Below are 14,671 nucleotides of genomic sequence, written 5' to 3' on the forward strand. Positions count from 1 at the left end.
GTTTCCAGCTTCCAGCTGTGACGCCTTGTTGTTGTGTCCTATCTCTGAAACATTTTGTTCCAATCCACCTTGTCAATTTCTCTCAGTTTTATATATGTCGTTATCATGTCGTTCCCTACACCTCCTGTCCTCCAGTGTTATCAGGATGAATTCCTTTAACTTCTGCTCGTAGGACGTACACCTTAGCTCCGTTACTAGTCTTATTGCAATCCTTTGCACTTTCTCTAATTTCTTGACGTGTTTGACAGGTGTGGGCTGTATACTGTTGCTACATAATCCAATATGGGGTGATGTACATGGTTTAAAGTGTCGTGAATGACTCCTTATTTAGACATTGAAATGCTATTCTCAGGTTTGCAAGGTGCCCAAAAGCTTCAGAAATCATTTGGTTGATGTGCACCTCAGGAGATGTGCTCGGTATGATGCTCACTCCAAGACCCTTTTCCTTGAGCGAGTTTTGTCATGTGTGAGCCACTTCCTTTCTAGGTGCTCCACCACTCTTCTCCTGATAATTTTATCCATAACTTTACATAATATATATGTCAGCGACACTGGTTTGTAATTTAGGGCTGCCTGTCTGACTCTTTTCAGGACTACAATTGCTGTCTTACACACCTCAGGCAAGATATCTTGGCCAACCGCATTCGAGGTATATAGTTGCCCCTAGCAGTTTCTTCACCTCCTGTGTGTACTCACCTATATGTACTAACCTATATGTGGATGCAGGGGTTGATTCATAGCTACTGGCCCCTCCTCTTCACTGATCGATACTAAGTCACTCTCTACTCCATGATCTTTGTCATAGTTATTCTTAAAGCTATTTATGAAACTTCCACTACTTCGCTCTCCAGATTATTCCACTTCCTGACAACTCTAATTCTAAGGAAATACTTCCTAATATCCCTATGACTCATCTGGGTTTTCAGCTTCCAATTGTGTCCCCTTATTTCTGTATCCCATCTCTGAAACATTCGATCCCTGTCCACCTTGTCAATGCCTCTCAGTATTTTATACGTTGTTATCATGTACCCTCTATCCCTCCTATCCTCTAGTGTCATCAGATTGAGTTCCCTTAACCTCTCTTCATAAGACAGACCCCCCCAGTTCCGGGAGTAATCTCGTTGCAAATTTTGGCACTTTCTCCAATTTCTTGACGTGTTTGACTTAGTGAGGGTTCCATACTGGCGCTGCATACTCCAGTGTACACCTTACGTATACTGTGTACAATGTTGTGAATGACTCATTACTCAGATGTCTAAAGGCCAATCTCAGGTTTGCCAATCTCCCATATGCTACAGCAGTTATTTGATTGATGTGGTGTGTACTCACCTATTTGTACTCACCTATTTGTGGTTGCAGGGGTCGAATCATAGTTCCTGGCCCCACCTCTTCGCTGATTGCTACTAGGTCCTCTCTCTCCCTGCCCCATGAGTTTTATCATACCTCGCCTTAAAAGTATGTATGGTTCCCGCCTCCACTACGTCACTTTCTAGGCTATTCCACGGCCTGACAACTCTATGACTGAAGAAATACTTTCTAAAATCCCTTTGATTCATCTGAGTCTTCAACTTCCAATTGTTATTGCTGTTCTTACTGCTGAACAGCGGTTTAGTGCCGACAAAGGTAGCATAGGTAGCAATGATACGGCCGTGGACTAGTTTGGCTTTAATTGGGTAGGAGTGAGTACACAATGGGCAGTGTGAGGGAGTGACCGCAAACCAGTCCGTGGAGGGGGAGCACTTGTGTCTATCAAGTCGGTCGGCCTAGGAGTGAGGGCCGATGGGCTCAGCCTCCCACTGACATGGGTGAGCCTACAGAGGGCATTATTATTATTATAATCAAAAAGAAGCGCTAAGCCACAAGGGCTATACAGCCCTACAGAGGGCAGCACCTAAAATGCCGCGAAATATGAACTAGTCAGAGCTTTCGCTCACTAGTAAATCAAAAATGGACATAAAAATGCAACAGGCAAAAAAAAAACTCTCCCATCCAGGGGAAGAGAAAACTGGTTTGCCCGCGCTGTTTCATCGAGGAGAGAGTCCGGAGACGTCAGCACTGGAACTAAAATCTTCTATATAAAGGTTGTCCGCAGGGCTGAACATCAGTTGACCACTCGTCTACAAACGTTGTTGCACCCTCACATCTGCAAACAATGACTGACAGTAGCATTTCCTAAGGTGTGACATGTGACTCAGAGGGCAGCACTGCCCTGACCGTAATACAGGCTCTTTTTTTGTATATAAAAACACTGGGTGCACATACCTACAATAATACTATATCCATGGAATTCATTACACTCTGGGTACCCTTCTAAAAGTATTTACATAATTACATGATGTTGTCCACCCTGACTCCATTATCGACTAGGTATACAATGTGTGTGCATTTATACCCATTTCTGCAAGCAAACAATTAGCATAACTAGCGTAGGAGTCAGACAAGTCAGTAGGTACGTCAATGTCACAGAAATGTACTGTTGTCCTGGGTCGCAGGCCATAAGTATGGAGCCTTACTGGGCCGTCTTCCGTACCAGTAATAGTGGGAGAAGGGATAGACGGGTTGTCCCTAGCATTAGTCTGATTGTGGCCTTGCAACGCACGCGACTCCAGCTCTGCTTCGGCCTGCACATGGTCCACATACTTCATGTGATCAAGGTGGGCTTCCTTGATAGTTCCCGTAGCAATCTCCCTCACCTCGAACTTATTGCCACGGAGCTGTCGTAGGACACGGTAAGGACCCACAAATTTTGGGACAAGTTTGTGCATACCTGGGGTCTGCACTGGGTTGAGCAACATAACTTTGCAACCTGATTCCACTTTGCTTTCCTTGGCGCGAGCATTGCGCTCAGACGTGAACCTATCAGTAGCTTTCTTAAGGTTCTCTCGTACCCGCTGGAAGACAAGCTGCATTGTCCTCATCTTTACTACACTGGGGTTATCAGTATCGTAAGTAGGTCTAGGTGGAGCAAACAGAATTTCATATGGTAAGCGCTTGTCATAGCCATACAAAGTAAAATGAGGTGTCTCACCGATCGAGCTGTTGAGGGAGGAATTTAATGTACACCGAACATCTGGGATAGCCTCATCCCATGTAGTACAACTTGGGTTAACGGTTACTCTGAGCACCTCCAGGACTTTGCGATTTGTACGTTCAGCAAGACCATTACTCGCAGGGTGGCGTGGAGCTACTGGCGCTTGGTGAATGTTGAATCTGGAGCAAAGATCCTGCATTATGCCATTTATAAACTCAGACCCATTGTCTGACAGAAGGACACGTGGGCAAGTATGACGAAGAACAACATGCTCACGGAAAGCACTAGCGACCGTTTCGGCGGTTTTATCAGGAATGGGTACTAATTCACTGTACCGCGTCAAGTTATCTACCATTACAAGCAGGTGCTTATTTCCCTTCTCCGAGGTCGAGAAGTTCGTCAACAGGTCGACAGAAGTTCTCTCCCAGGGCTCCTTTGTAATGGGATACTTTAGAATGGGGTTAGGACCTGTAATGGTACCCTTGTGCTGTAGGCAAACAAGACACTGGTGTACATGCTTGGCAATGTCCACTGCCATCTTAGGCCAGAAATATTTCATTCATGCCTGTTTGATACTGCGGTCCTTCCCGGGGTGCGCTACACCTGGGACGTCGTGGATCAACCTAAGAGTAGCTGGTATCATGGACTCTGGTATCACCAGTTGGTATATGGTTCTGCCGGGGTCCACCAGCTGTACAACACGGCACAGTACTCCTTGGTTGACCACTAAATCCTTCAGTGGAACGGGAGACTTGACCTGTAAGTCAACGTCCTCCTTGGTCAGGAAACGAAGGACTGGAGACCACACAGGGTCCTGTCGTTGGGCTCTCTCGAGATCCTCAACAGAGAACGAGTTGTCGACACTCACGAATGCTATATGCCTGGACAGGGCATCAGCTACAACATTTTGCTTGCCTGGGACATAGCAAATTTCAGGGTTGTAGTCATTGAACGTGAGCGACCACCGAGCATGCTTTCCCGAGAGGTTCTTATTCGCAAAAAGGGCCAATAAGGGTAAATGATCTGTGTAAATCTTGATAGGATAATGATAGATGATATCCCGAAAATGACTCAGGGCCCATACAATGGCTAAAGCTTCTAGCTCTGTCACTGAATAATTGACTTCCGCTTTAGTAAGGACACGGCTAGCATAGGCAATAGGCTGTTGCTTACCATTAGATTCCTGTGACAAGACTGCACCGATGCCAACTTTGCTGGCATCAGTCATCAAGGTAAATGCCTTGGTGAAATCAGGGATTCTAAGGGTTGGGGCTGATGTTAACTTGTTCTTAAGAGTGACAAAAGCTCGTTCCTGATCACACGTCCACTCAAAAGGGGCATCCTTCTTGAGTAAGAGTGTCAGGGGTGCAGCAATGGTGGAGAAACCTGCGATAAAGGTGCAGTAGAAACCCGCCAGGCCTATGAAGGACCGGACTGCATCCGCCGTCATGGGTCTGGGGAATTTCTGCACGGCCGAAGTTTAGACTCGTCCGTCTTTATGCCATTCTGAGTCACTACGTGACCCAGAAATTTTATTTCCTTCCAGAGGAAATGGCATTTGGAGAGCTTTACCTTAAGGTTTGCCTGAGCTAGCCTGTCCAATACCCTGTCAAGTTTCTCAAGATGTGACGGGACATCTTACGACATGACTATGAGATCATCCAGGTAGACCATGAGCGTGCCACCTAGGAGGGTACGGAAAATTGTCGTCATCAAATGACTAAACGTGATTGGGCTTCCGCGCAAGCTGAAGGGCATCCTCCTGAACTGTAATGACCAGTTGGCGTAGAGAAAGCTGTCAACTCTTTGCTCTCATCATCGAGGGGGATCTGCCAGAACCCTTGAAGAAGATCAAGAGTTGAAAAGACCTTATTATCGCCTATGTTCTGCAACAGTTCGTTCAGAACTGGCAACGGAAAGCGGTCTGGGATGGTACATGCATTCAGTTTCCTGTAATCGATAACAGGGCGCCAGGTTCCAACCTTCTTGGGGACCAGAATAATGGGAGCATTCCACGGGGAAGTGGACTCCTCAATAACTCCATCACGGAGCATCCGTGTAATGAGTTCTTCGGCGAACACTCTTTGCGCATGTGGCAGGCGATACACAGGTACATAAATGGGTTTAGTACCTTTGTCAAGTGGAATACGGTGAGAGATCAGTGGGGTCAAACCCATTGAGGTAGGATTGAGGGTTCCCGCGCGCGGAGCCAAAAAAAAATCGAAAATATATGAAAACTGAGTTATTGTTACCAAAAAATAGCTGAACTTTCTGGCTACACGCTGGTATAATTATTATCCTTGTACGATGTTTCTAAAAGGAATTACAGCCATTTATAACAGGCATGGTGACAGCGCTGACGCGACATAGTGCGTAAGAAGCGCTGACTCAGCTTTGTTGACGTTTTTGTTACGTTTTTCCCCGTGTTATTTTTATCGTTTTCGTACATCTTTATGTCTAATATAATACAAATTCACCATCTGAGATCATGCCAGAGTGGGTGGAGCTAATGTGATCAAGGAACCAATCGGGAACACCTGGGAATAGTGCACAAAATGGCCGACACCTCCAGCCAACAAAATATTCCATACCCACGCTAATATCAATTATAAGGCTTATTTATCTATCATAATTGATCTATTATGATATAATGCAATATAATAATAGCATATAAACATAAAAAGTACACCTCAAAAAAAAATATATAGCATAATATGACGCCCCAAGGAATAAATTTCTATCGATATTTCCCCTGAAGGTGAAGAGAGGATCCGCCCTCTCTCATCAGTGATGACAGAAAACAGATTTACAATGATTAACTGTAATAAACACTCGTAGGCCGCGAAAAAAGTGTAAAATAAAGCGAATTTTTCGGGGAAAAAATTTGTTCCCGGGCAGCGGGGGTGCCGCGCGCTTCGGCCTATATCTCGAAAGTAAGTTATTTATTTATAAGGCAAGTTACAGCTTCATTTATGATTGAATTGACTTGATTTTCACAACAAACATAGGAGAATGATTGTTTTACGGGGAAGCGTTCGTGTTTCCGAACTATCCAAAATATTTTTAGATTTATGTGGACAACAAGGCCGACATCTTCCAATATATCAAAAAAGTTATGAAACTTTATTTTTTTTAGCAAGAAGATAAGGTTTATTTTAGAATTCTCATCGAAAAGTGTTGGAATTAGAGTTGTTCTAGCAGCAGCAAGTGTCAAAACCACTTGTCCAAGTACCACTGACAAACTGTGCCCTGCCAAATGCAATTTTTCGTAAATTTTGCATATTTCATTTCCTTTTTGGCCGATATGATTGAAACTTCAGCACAGCATACTCGATATAACCTTCTAATAGTACACCAAAAATGAACGTAATCGGTCCATAAAAAAAAGGTCGTTAAAATTTTCGGCGTAGTCGCCAACGCCATTACATTGACATCGTTACCAGCGTCTTGGCCGAATGTCAATACCGGCACGAAAGCCCCCTGGCTTGCATTTGCCGGTTTGAGCAAGCCGCCAAAGACTTTACTGATGCCATCCGCTCCACTAAGTGGGTGAATGGTGACAACTGTATTAAAGCTGAAGACATCATCCCCATGTTGGCTGTAGGCATCATGCGGAGGGATGCCCCCCCCTAACCTCCGAGGTGCCATTGATGCGCTAGGACTCGGCCCTCAGCACGACGTCCTGGGTGCATATGATGCCATTGACGAGATCAAGCAGCCTGCCGAGCAAGGCAAGGTTTGTCGCTTTGCGGATGATCCTATACCCATCCTTCCGGCGCCGTCCACGGTGACCCCGCGGTCGCAGCCGGAAGTCACTTTTGCCGCTGCTGTCAGACAGCCAGCCCACAAAGTTCCTAACCCCAGTCCCACTAACACTTGCCCAAGTAAAAATATTGACCACAGTAACAACAGTCAGTCTCATACAAAAAAGCAGTCATCGACTTCCTGGACCAAGGCACAACGTCGCCAGCAAACACCACCTCCAACCTCACCTACTAAGTGCGTGGTGACTTGTTTCAACTGTGGGGAACGCGGGCACTACCGATCGGAGTGTTACAAACCCAAGTCCCCGCAAAGTAACCATCTCCGTCCCCACGCTCAGTATCAAAGTAACCGTCACCGTCCCCATGCTCAGTCTCGCGAGGGAGTCTGTATGTACCACAATACTTCCAGTCATACCTCCCATGAGTGTCACAAGCTGCGAAGTATGCTGTCAGCTGAGTGGAGCAAGCAGTCGTCGCGCAATGTACGTGCTCGTAGAAGCCCTTCCACTAGTTCGGGGGAAGAGGCACGTCCGCAAAACCAGCGAAAGACATAGTAACCCTGTCGGAGTCGCTGTATTCCGTCCCTGTCCACAATGCATTCGCTGCCCTGGGCAGTGATATGCTTGCCGACAGTGAGGAAACAGAGTGTCTTGACGTTGTTGCCGAGACTCGTACCGTACCTTCCAGGTCGAGCCTCGTCAACAAGCATCGAACCTCAAGCAGCTGTGACTCCGGGGATTTCGTCGGCCTGTCATGCCTTCATGTTCGGTATGACAACCCGTGTGGACCGCTCATCGAGTCCACTGTCCACCATAAGCCTGTCCAGATTTTCCTAGATACAGGTTCGGTGGTTAACATTGTCCGCTCCACTCTTTTCCGAGACATTGGCCTTCACACGGCCATATTGACAGAGCCGTCTGTCATTCAGACCTTGAGTGGAGTCTCAGGTAATCCGCTGACGGTTCGTGGTCGTACAACGTTAGAATTTGCGGTCCAGGGTCACAAGCTGTCCGCAAAATTCTTGGTCGTAGATAGTATTGTTTTCCATGGTGACCTGCTCATAGGGTTCAAAACCATGGCAGACCTTAGGATCCGCTTAGATCCAGCTGAGTGGAAAGCAGAATTCAACGGAGTGGATGTGCCCTTCTGGGGCGTGCGCTTAGGATCCACTACGTGCTACTCTGTCTCAGAGTATGCACAGTGCCTGGAATCATTGGAAACCGGTGGTTTCCATAGCATATTCTCCCCGGGGTCGGTCTCTTGTCCTGATCGACCTCGTAGTAGAGCTCGTTGCCCGTCACCTCCTGGCCATCAGCGCTTAGTTACCAGTGAAACCCAGTCTGGGGATGCCCAGTCTAACCTTCACTCTAACTCTGACGCTGTTGTAGAGAACAGCAGTTGTCAAGCCGCAGTATCCCTGTCGGCAGGCGACTGTCTGACTCGTGTCATGGCATCAGCGAGCAGAGTTACTGCTTGTACAAAGTATGACGTCACTTTGTCAGCTAACTCGCTCACTCCTGTTATGGTGTACGTGAGCAGAGCTTTTGAAGGAGACCATGTGCTGGTTGACAACGACACGTGCCGAGTCAAGGGCCTCTCCCTTGAACCATCCTTGCACACAGTGCAACGTGGTAAGTTGCAAGTCCTTGTTGTCAACATGCATAGTCGAGAATTTCCCCTGCGGAAGAATACCTCACTTGTCGACCTTGTCAGATTCCCTCTCCCGGTGAGAGTGGAGGGTGAAGCCCCAGCTGACTTCCTTGTGAGTGCAGTTCTCCCAGGCGAGTCTGCTGCTGACTCTTCCAACACCCGGTCAGTGCAGGAAGATGATCTAGCTTTGACAGACTATCCTGAAGAGGTCCCAAAACTTCTCCAGGTTCTCAATCGTGCACGCTCTGCAGTCGCACTAGATGGTGAGTTAAGCTCGTCCCAAGACTGAATCTTACAAACGCGATTGAGCTGCACAAAGGCACTTATATCATCCCGGATGAGATCCACTGCTGCAACAGCAGCACGAATGTACTGTGTATGCGTGGGACTATCAAATAGAGCCTTAACAGTCGTCTCGACTGACTACAGCCATGGCTCTAACCTATTTGAACGACCATCAAAAAGAAGGGTCGGGTATGGACGAGTAGCCGGCCCACTGGTGGTCGAGACTTGAGCCACAAGTTGACCAAATGTCACGGGGGCTTCGATGCCCTGCCGCGTGTCCACGCTAGCTGAGGCACCATTGCTTGCATCAGCAGAAACTGGACTAATGGTACGGCCATTGCGTGTCTTAGTCATGACGTCAATTGTTCAAACGCAAGCAGGTCACGAAGAGGGTAAACAGGTCAGAGCAAGAAATGGTATGCACTGGCTACAATTCAACACAGAGTCAGAGAGAACACGGCAGCACTGTACTAGGTAAACTGCTTAGTGATGAAAATAATTTGAGCAAAACAACAAAAAAAAGTGGTACACTCTGAAACACAAAATAAGAGATGTATGCAAGAGAATGAACTACAGGGAAGTGCACAAAATGAAGCTAAGGGTGGTCAATAATTTCACCAGGAGACTGGCAACAAAATTTATGAAAAGGAGTTGAACTGTAAACACTGGTAGCAAAAATTGCACAAAATTTAAAATAAATCAGGTACTACACAACACTAAACTGTGCTGCAAGCACAGTGTTAAAAAGATTGCAGGTGCTGGCAGTTGCAAATTGGAATGCAAAAAAAAAAGAAAAGGTAATTCACTTGCACAAAGGGATGTTGACACAGCAAAGATATCAGAGTATGGGATAGTGCCAAAAAATCACAGAAAAAAAAAATACACTGTATCAAGAAATGCTATATTGCACACAAAATAAAATTAATAAAAATGCAAATTATTAAATTCAAGAATAGGGCAAAGGTTAACTGGTGTTAGCAGGGTGTACACTGGCAAAAAAAAAAAAAAATCACAATCTCTAGGTCAAAATTAATGAACTTCACAAGTAATTTTGGTAATTAATGGTAAATAAGCAGGTTCCCAAAAATGCACTCAATGACTTGGGTATACAAAATAGCAAAAAGTAATGCACATTGGTGAATATTCACAGATAATACATAGAATATATGTAAAGCAAATAAATGGGGAAACAGGAGAAAAGTGTAATGGGCTAGGCACAGATTGTATCACTGCAGGTAGAATAAACTAATACTTAAGTACTTGAAGATTACACTTATTAAAGAAAAAAAAAACACTAACAAACAAAACAGTGCAGGGTTGTCAACAATCTGTGACTAACTTGCAGGTGCAACTAACAAAATTAACAGCACACAGGAATTACTTGCAAACTGTATGTGAGAGGTAAATTGTATAAATGGTTAACACTGAACAATTTAAATCAAGAACTGAGGTGCAAGAAGCAGAATAAAATACTGAAATTTAAAATGTAGGAGTGCAAAATAAATGTACAAAATTTAAGTAGCTGTGGATAAGTGGCAATATGTGCACTGATGACAAACTGAACAATTTACTGAAGTATGGCTTCAGTAACTGTAACTGTATTGGTGCAGGACAGTTAAATAATGTCACAAAATATTAGGAAATGCTAGGTAAGTCACTGTTTACTTAACTTTGAGTGCAGGAGATGGACGAAGGTACGGGTGCTGCAGGTCCTGAAACTTTCAGTGATGCTCTAGTAACACTACACGCCTCGTAGCATTTGTATACTGCTATGGGGCTTCAATGTCGTAGGAAAAATTATCAGAATGGACTTGGGAAGAACAGGAAAGACCGGGGTCACTCTGTGGAGGTATAAGATATGAGAAGAACGTGGCTAACTCAGCGTGATCCACAGCTGTGCGTGGTTTGTTTACACTGGCAAGCGTGTCTGGGCGCGCTGACTGACTGCGGCTTCAGCACACGGAGAACAAAACATTTACTGCACTACTCGAACGTGCTAAAAACAAGCTTAAGTAAAACTATGAACTGGGACGAGTAAGTTTTACTGTAACAAATCACTGGGGAAAACAAAACTGGTGATGAACTGGGAATGTAACAGCAAGGGAAAGAAAAAAAATTTAACTGGGCAACACAAAAAAAAGTGCACTGGCTGGAGATACGTAGATGCTGAGTAGTTGTAGACACAATGATGAGTCACGAGCTGCTGTAGACGGTGTGGGGGCTGAACTGAGCTGGCTTAGGGGCTAAGCCAACTGGGTTCCCATGTGGTTAAGCCAGGTAGAACTTCTTGGAGGAAACTGGAAAGAACACAACACACATGGACGGCGAGATGGACGTCGTTGCGTAGCAGAGAAGGCTGTAGAGGAGGCTGGTGTGTTTACACGCTGATTAGGGTATAAACCAACCCCAGAGCTGCCTCGTGGTCACGTGTGGAGCCACACGAAGCCAACACACTAAATTTTTTTTTAAATAAGGGGGGACCGGAATTCACGCGCGCGGAGCAAAAAAAAATCGACCTCACCTCTACTTCTTGTAGCTGCGAAGGGCGTAGGGACGCTGTACGAGGCAGGAGAATGGTGCTGGAGAGTGTTGAAGGGCTGTAGAGAGGGTGATGAGGTGAACACGTGACTGCTAAGGCTGGAGATGACGCCGTGACGCCTATGTCCAGATTTTGTGGGAAAAAAATCTAGGACGAAGATCTATCTCAGGTCCCATCAAGACGCTGGGAGTAACAGATAACTCTTTAGGCCAGCAGGTGCGTTGGATGACGACGGATGATGTTGACTGGCGTCGACCGATGGTGTTGACTGGCATCAACCCCTCCACCCTGAGTAGGCTCACGATGCCGTTGACTCCGCTGTCACCACTGTTATTGCTGTTCTTACTGCTGAACAGCGGTTTAGTGCCGATGAAGGTAGCGTAGGTAGCAATGATACGGCCATGGACTAGTTTGGCTTTAATTGGGTAGGAGTGAGTACACAACGGGCAGTGTGAGGGAGTGACCACAAGCCAGTCCATGGAGGGGGAGCACTTGTGTCTATCAAGTCGGTCGGCCTAGGAGTGAGGGCCGATGGGCTCAGCCTCCCACTGACGTGGGTGAGCCTACAGAGGGCAGCATCTAAAATGCCGCAAAATATGGACTAGTCAGAGCAGACGGCTAGGCTGTGTGTTCTGACAGTACAGGCTGTCTACACAATTGTGAACCCTTGTTTCTGTTCCCTTCTCTGGAACATCCCGTGTGTGTGTGTGTGTGTGAGTATGTGTGTGTGTGTGTGTGTGTACTCACCTAATTGCACTCACCTAATTGTGGTTGCAGGGGTCGAGACTCAGCTCCTGATCTCGCCTCTTCACTGATCGCTACTAGGTCCTCTCTCTCTCTCTCTCTGCTCCCTAAGCTTTGTCATACCTCGTCGTTAAGCTATGTATGGTTCCTGCCTGCACTACATCACTTGCTAGACTATTCCACTTCCTGACGACCCTATGACTGAAGAAATACTTCCTAACATCCCTGTGACTCGTTTGAGTCTTCAGCTTCCAATTGTGACCCCTTGTTTCTGTGTCCCCTCTCTGGAATTATCCTGTCTCTGTCCACCTTATCTATTCCACGCAGTATTTTGTATGCCGTTATCATGTTTCCCCTGATCCTCCTGTCCTCCAGTGTCGTCAGGCCGATTTCCCTCAGCCTTTCATCGCAGGACATTCCCCTGCGCTCCAGAACTAGCCTTGTTGCAAACCTTTATACTTGTGTGTGTGTGTGTGTGTGTGTGTGTGTGTGTGTGTGTGTACTCACCTAGTTGTACTCACCTAGTTGAGGTTGCAGGGGTCGAGTCCTAGCTCCTGGCCCCGCCTCTTCACTGGTCGCTACTGGGTCACTCTCCCTGAACTGTGAGCTTTATCATACCTCTGCTTAAAGCTATGTATGGATCCTGCCTCCACTACATCGCTTCCCAACCTATTCCACTTCCTGACTACTGTGTGACTGAAGAAATACTTCCTAACATCCCTGTCATTCATCTATCTCTTCAACTTCCAACTGTGTCCCCTTGTTGCTGTGTCCCATCTTTGGAACATCCTGTCTCCGTCCACCTTATCTATTCCATGCAGTATTTTGTATGTCGTTATCATGTCCCCCCTTTCTCTCCTGTCGTCCAGTGTCGTCAGGTCGATTTCCCTTAACCTCTCCTCGTAGGACATACCCCTTCGATCCGGGACTAGTCTTGTTGCAGACCTTTGCACTTTCTCTAGTTTCTTTACATGCTTGGCTAGGTGTGGGTTCCAAACTGGTGCCGCATACTCCAATATGGGCCTAACGTACACGGTGTACAGGGTCCTGAACGATTCCTTATTAAGATGTCAGAATGCTGTTCTGAGGTTTACTAGGCGCCCATATGCTGCAGCAGTTATTTGGTTGATGTGCGCTTCAGGAGATGTGCATGGTGTTATACTCACCCCAAGATCTTTTTCCTTGAGCGAGGTTTGTAGTCTCTGGCCCCCTAGACTGTACTCCATCTGCGGTCTTCTTTTCCCTTCCACAATCTTCATGACTTTGCACTTGGTGGGGTTGAACTCCAGGAGCCAATTGCTGGACCAGGTCTGCAGCCTGTCCAAATCCCTTTGTAGTTCTGCCTGGTCTTCGATCGAGTGAATTCTTCTCATCAACTTCACGTCATCTGCAAACAGGGACACTTCGGAGTCTATTCCATCCGTCATGTCGTTCACAAATACCAGAAATAGCACTGGTTCTAGAACTGACCCCTGTGGGACCCCGCTGGTCATAGGTGCCCACTCTGACACCTCGCCACGTACCATGACTCGCTGCTGTCTTCCTGACAAGTATTCACTGATCCATTGTAGTGCCTTCCCTGTTATCCCTGCTTGGTCCTCCAGTTTTTGCACTAATCTCTTGTGTGGAACTGTGTCAAATACCTTCTTGCAGTCCAAGAAAATGCAATCCACCCACCCCTCTCTCTCTTGTCATACTGCTGTCACCATGTCATAGAACTCCAGTAGGGTTGTGACACAGGATTTCCCGTCCCTGAAACCATGTTGGCTGCTGTTGATGAGATCATTCCTTTCTAGGTGATCCATCACTCTTCCCCTGATAATCTTCTCCATGACTTTGCATACTATGCAAGTCAGTGACACTGGTCTGTAGTTTAGTGCTTCATGTCTGTCTCCTTTTTTAAAGATTGGGACTACATTTGCTGTCTTCCATGCCTCAGGCAATCTCCCTTTTTCGATAGATGTATTGAATATTGTTGTTAGGGGTACATATAGCGCCTCTGCTCCCTCTCTCAGGACCCATGAAGAGATGTTATCCGGTCCCATTGCCTTTGAGGTATCTAGCTCACTCAGAAGGCTCTTCACTTCTTCCTCGGTTGTGTATACTGTGTCCAGCACTTGGTGGTGTGCCCCATCTCTCCATCTTTCTAGAGCCCCTTCTGTCTCCTCTGTGAACACTTCTTTGAATCTCTCGTTGAGTTTCTCACATACTTAACAGTCATTTCTTGTTGTCTCTCCTCTTTCCTTCCTTAGCCTGTTTACCTGGTCATTGACTGTTGTTTTCTTCCTGATGTGGCTGTATGACAGCTTCGGGTCAGATTCGGCTTTCGCTGCTATGTTGTTTTCATATTGTCAGTGGGCCTCCCTTCATATCTGTGCATATTCATTTCTGGCTCTAGGACTGCTCTCCTTATTTTCCTGGGTTCTTTTGCCTTCTATACTTCTTCCATTCCCTTGCACTTTTGTGTGCACCATGGGCTCATCCTGGCTTTTTCATTATTCCTGTTACCCTTGGGTACAAATCTCTCCTCAGTCTCCTTGCACATTATCTCATTAACTGGCTCCCCTGCCAGTTCTCTGTCCCACTGAACCCCGTTCACGAAGTTCGTCATTCCCGTGTAGTCCCCTTTCTTGTAGTTTGGCTTCATTCGTCCTGGCC

The 14,671-nt window shown here is 46.3% G+C and overlaps 1 protein-coding gene across 1 annotated transcript in view; it reads left to right on the forward strand.

The window, feature by feature from the left end:
- Positions 1-14,671, forward strand: part of LOC128687528 (sodium-coupled monocarboxylate transporter 1-like) — a 230,617-nt gene that overhangs the window by 113,433 nt on the left and 102,513 nt on the right. The window lies entirely within an intron of this gene.

The sequence above is a fragment of the Cherax quadricarinatus genome, chromosome 11, assembly GCF_038502225.1.
Source record: "Cherax quadricarinatus isolate ZL_2023a chromosome 11, ASM3850222v1, whole genome shotgun sequence".
In the NCBI taxonomy this organism is placed as follows: domain Eukaryota; kingdom Metazoa; phylum Arthropoda; class Malacostraca; order Decapoda; family Parastacidae; genus Cherax; species Cherax quadricarinatus.